We start from the raw sequence: 5,598 nt of genomic DNA on the forward strand, positions 1-5,598 counted from the left end.
TGTGTTTGACTCTCTATGATCACATTTTGAGGTTTTCTTGGACTGGAGTGGTTTGCCATTTCCTTCTCCAACTCGTTTTGTAGATAAGGAACTGAGGCAAACTGGGTTAAGTAACTTCCCCAGGGTCATATAGCTAGTAAGTGCCTGAGGCCAGATTTGAACTCAGGAAGATGAGTTTTCCTAATTCCAAGCCCAGTACTCTATCCATTGTGCCAGCTAGATGCCATGAGTCATTTCACAGCTAGTGAGTGTCTGAGGTCAGATTTGAACTCAGGAAGATAAGTCTTCCTGACTCCAGGACCTGCACTCTATCCACTGTACCACCCAGATGCCTCTTCTCAAATATAGACTGGGCAACTTTTGCTTGAAATAAAACATATGCCTATCAGTAAAGAGAGAGGGATCTGGGTAGGCATTAAGTGTAGGCTTCTTTTGGAAAGGTTACATGATCTGGACTGTGTGTAAGTACCTTCTTCCCCCTCCCAAACCCCACCATCTTGCCCATAACAAGGTGTTGTCTTCTCAGTGAGAATGTGAGCTCCTTGAGGGCAGGGACTGTTTTCCTTTTTGCTTGTGCAGTATTTGTATTCTCAGCAGTTAACATAGTGCCTGGCCCATAATAAGAGCTCAGTAAGTGCTTTTTGACTCATTGTTTGGACTGGCAATAGGGACAGCCTTTTAGATAATACACAAAGTGCTTTCAGCTCTAATATTCTATGTCTCAATAAGTAGGCGGAGTAGGTGACCACCCTAATGACTGATTTCTGGGACTGAGGAATGTTCCAACTCTCATCCAAATACTCTCACAAACTGGACTAAAGACTGAAGTCTTTCCAATTTAAAGCTTCATGCTGCTAGTTGAAGGTTTCCAATCCCCGAGTAGGTTTCCAATCCCCGAGTAAAAGGCATATGCCCGTGGGAAGGGTCTGACTCTAAGCTGTGTGTGACTGCTGTTCAAATGCCGCAATGACTATCAGGCCCTCAATTCGACTTCTCTTGTGCAGCCTAAACATAACCAGTTCCTTAAATCAGTCCTTATATGGGACGATCTGCAGGCCCTTCACTATCCTGCTTGCTTTCCTCTGGATGCCCTCCAGTTTATCTTCGTCCTTGCTAAAATGTGATTTCCCAGAACTGAAAACAGTATCACAGATATTGTCTGACCACAGCAGAAAAGCGTCATAGCCAGGCACTCTCTCACCTCTCCCTCAAGGCAGCCTAAAATCTCATTAGCTTTTTTGGCTGCCATGTCATACTATTGATTCCTACAGCTTGTTAACTAATTGATTAATGAAGCAAACATTTCCAATGTTTAACAACTGGCTCTCCAGAAAACAAAACAAACCCACAACCTGAAAGTACTCAAGACACGCTTGTAAATCTAATCTGCAGTATTAACATTTTCTCTATCATTTTCTTCAGTCTAAACAATCCACAAAACAATAAAACAAGCCTTGCTTTATAGCATTTGCTGATTTCCATAGTGCAAATGCTCATACTGAAAATTTAACAATAAGCTCCTGCAAGCTTGGCTCTAGTCCGTGTCCCTCTACCTTCTTCATAAGAATAGCATGAAGGACTGTCAAATACTTTTGCTAAAATCTAGGTTAATATATATATATATAATATATGCAATACAGACATATTGCGTCAGATATGTATATGTGCCTATAGCACATACACATATACACGTACATACATATATGCAACATGTATACCTATATATATATATGTGTATATATATATATATATATATGTATATACACACATATTACTTTCCCCTGATCTATAAGTCTGGTAACTGCCAAAAAAAAAAGCAATAATATTTTTCTAACATGACCTGTTCTTGAGGAAGCTTAGTTATCAGTTTTTTTTAGGAAACCCTTAATTTAAAATCTCTTTAATAATGTGTCCTAGAACTTTACCAAGAATAGAAATCAAACTTACTGACCTACAGTTTGCAGGCTCTGTTCTCTTGCCTTCCTCAAAAATTGAAACAACTTTTACCTTTCTCTGAGTCTTCAGGGCATCCTTCATTCTCTATGATCTCTCATCTGGGCCTGGTGATTTGAATTCGTTAAGGACAGCTTAGGAGCTTTCTTACTTAGTATTTGTCTTAGGTGCCAAATCACTCAACCATTTCCTCTCTTGATCTTTTCAACACTTACATCATTTCCCTTAGTGGAGAAAACTGAAGCAAAGTAAAAGCTGAGCAGTTCTGTCTTTTTTTCCCCTAAATTATCTGTTATTATTGTCAAAGACATCTTTATCTCTTCTTTGATTTTCCCTTTTCCCCATCATAATCTAAAAAAAAACCAGACCCACTCCTTTTTATTGTCTTTAGTTTTCCTTGCCATCCTCAATCCCTTTTGAGGTTTATCCTTTCATCTCTAACTCTGAAATTTGTTAGAGAAAAATTTTGCTGACTTCACAATTTTACCATGGTTGGCTCAGATCTGAAGTCACTGTCAGAGCAGGCAGGAGGGAGAAAATTAAATATATAAGCGTTTGAGAATCATAGACCCTGGGGTTGGAGCCTAGCTACTGTATCTCTCTCTTCTCTGAATCCCGCCTAGGTGCCTTTTAAGGAGATCCTACAACCTACCTTTGCTACAGCTGGGGTTTCTCACCAGTAGCTTGGAAAATGACTTGAATTGAACCTGTAGGACCCTTGTTCTCTCACTAGATGGAACCAGCCTTCTATATCTAGGTTTGAGCTTTAGCAAGGGGACAGCCTCAGCAAGCTGATAGTGTGTTGGGTAAATGATAGTATGCGAATGTTACAGAATACCCTTGTGCCATAAGAAATGGTGAAGGGGCACTTTCAGAGAAACCTGGAAAGACTTGTATGGACTGATGCAGAGTGACATGAGCAGAATCAGGAGAACAATTTAAAGAAAAACAATTTTGAAAGACTTAAGAATTCTGATGGATGTGAAGACTACCCACCCCTTGACAGAGAGGTGATGGGCTCAGGATGCAGAATGAGACATACATTCTTGGACATGGCCAATGTGGGAATTTGTTTTGCTTGATTATGCATATTTGTTACAACAGTTTTAGTTTTCTTTTCTTTTTTCAAGTTTCAGGGAAAGGAGAGGTGGGAAGGTAAGAAAATAAATGCTTGTTAATTTAGAAACTATAATCTTTTTAAAAATATTAAAAATGTAATCTTTTTTAAAAAAAGATTATAATATTATAGAAGTTTGTCCTTTTTATCTCTAACTTCTCCTACTTGGCATCCCTTTCAGGGGACTAGAACATTCCTGCTTCCTACCTTTTGTCCTGTGGCCATAAATTGTTCAAGGAAAGGCTCTGATATCAACTTTCTCCCTAGTTGTGTTTCCTCTGTCAGATGTATTCATACCTCATACCTTATCTTTAAATGGACAGAACCCTTCATCTCTTTGTTAAAGGAATGTTTGGTATGAAGGAGCAGGTGTAAGAGGTGATTTTTTTTCCCCTTTTAGGGCAGGAGTTCTTAAACCAGTCCACAGTTCCCATCAGAGAAGTTTGTAGATAGATTTCAGTAGGTCTGTGAACGTGGCTGGGAAAAATCATACCTTGATTTCAGTATGACTAGTTTGCTTTGTAAGCCTTCATATTTTGTTTTATGCATTTAAAAAAGGACCCATGACACAAGAAAGGTTAAGAACTCCTGTATATAATAATAGCTAATGTTATGTAGTTTTTATATATTTTATATAGTTTATATATAATTTTTATGTAGTTTATATATTATTTATATATTTATGTATAATTTTAATATAGTTTTATATATAATTTTATACAGTTTGTATATATTTCAAATATAATTTTATAGTTTTTAATATATATTTTATATATAATTTTATATAGCACAGACGCTGTGCTAAGTACTTTACAAATTTTATCTCATTTGATCCTCACAATAACCTGAGGGGGAGGTTCTATTTTTATCTCCATTTTACAGATGAGGAAACTGAGGCAGACAGTAGTTTGCCCAGGGTCTTACAGTTAATAAGTATCTGAGGCTGGATTTTGAATTCAGGTCTTCCTGACTCCAGGCCTAGTACTCCATCCATTGTGCTGCTTTGCTTCCCTAATAGGGCCATCAGGTTAAGAACCCATGTATCAGGGGAAGGGAGTTCAGAGCCACTTCTAAAATGATATATGGATACTCACTCCACTTATGAGTAAGGCCTGACTGGCTGTTACTTTTGTCTTTGACTCAGAGTCCTTGAAGGTCAATTGATTCCTAAACGCTTAATGTCTGACTAGCAAATTCCTTCAGCTATAATTACTGCTCACAAGCCCTAATCCCTTTGAACTTCTTTCTCAGAAGACCAGGAAACCATTTTACAATCAATTACATAATATCACATAGTAGTGGGGAAAATGGATGATTTACTTAGACTAGAAAAAAACATGGAAGAGACATTACCATCGTACACTTAAGTTGTCTGTGGTCTAGTGCAAACTACCAAATTATTCCCCTCTTCCTTTCCCATTTCTCTCTCCCTTTCCCCAACCCAACCGCAGGAGATAAGGTTGTAAGTCCAAACTGATTCTAGCTCCCCGTAGCGGCCTGGCTATCAGCCCAGGGCCATTATAGGGAATCTAGAAATGATAGGGTAATGGCTTACCCATTGCCACTGGAGTAATAATGATGATGATGTTGATGATGAACTTGTAGAGAGGAATAGCAAATTGTACATATCGGATTTGCAGTTTCATGTGCAATCAGCTTTTTTAGTATACTATGTTACAGAAATGCTTGTTTTATTCCATATATTAAAAAAATAGTAATAATAATTTTATAGGTTTACAAAGCACTTTACAAGCATTATTTCATTTGATCCTTACAACAACCCTGGGAAGTTGGTATGATTATTATTCCCATTTTACAGATGGTAAAATGGAGGCAGACAGAAGTTCAGTCACTTGCCCAGAGTCACAAAGGTAATGGATCTAAAGATGGGTTTTAACTCAGGTCTTCCTAACTCCTAGTCTTCTGCTCTGTCCACTGCACCTTCTAGCTGCCTCAGTGTCTATACTTCCTCTGCCTGAAGTTACTGGACACAGAAGTGATGTTCCCTTTTCAGGATGCGGGAGACTAAAGAGCTTAGGGGAATTTGGAGCCCAGGGAGACCAACCCACCCATGGTGATGAATGTCATGGAGGCAGTCATATAGATATGTCATGCAATCGCAATGGGGTTCACACTACTACATTGATAACCCACTTATTTCAGGCCACTCCCCTCATAGCATATGTCTGCTGTCTTCCCTCTGTTCTTCAAACCACCTATTCCACTCTCTGTTTCCCATCTTTTAGAAAAAGGCTCTCCACAAATGCTTTATTGAAAAAACCAAGGGGGGCAGCTAGGTGTTGCTGTGGATAGAGCACCAGCCCTGAATTCAGGAGGACCTGAGTTCAAATCTGGACTCAGACACATAACACTAGCTGTGTGACCCTGGGCAAGTCACTTAACCCCCATTGCCCAACCAAAAAAACCAAACCAAACCAAAAAAAAAAAGAAAAGAAAAAAGAAAAAAAAAGGAAAAACCCGAGACTCTACATTGGGATTTGGTCTTCCCCAAGCTCTATGTTCTAAAT

This window comes from Phascolarctos cinereus, unplaced genomic scaffold (genome assembly GCF_003287225.1).
Source record: "Phascolarctos cinereus isolate Bilbo 61053 unplaced genomic scaffold, phaCin_HiC Scaffold_2;HRSCAF=192, whole genome shotgun sequence".
NCBI classification, from domain to species: domain Eukaryota; kingdom Metazoa; phylum Chordata; class Mammalia; order Diprotodontia; family Phascolarctidae; genus Phascolarctos; species Phascolarctos cinereus.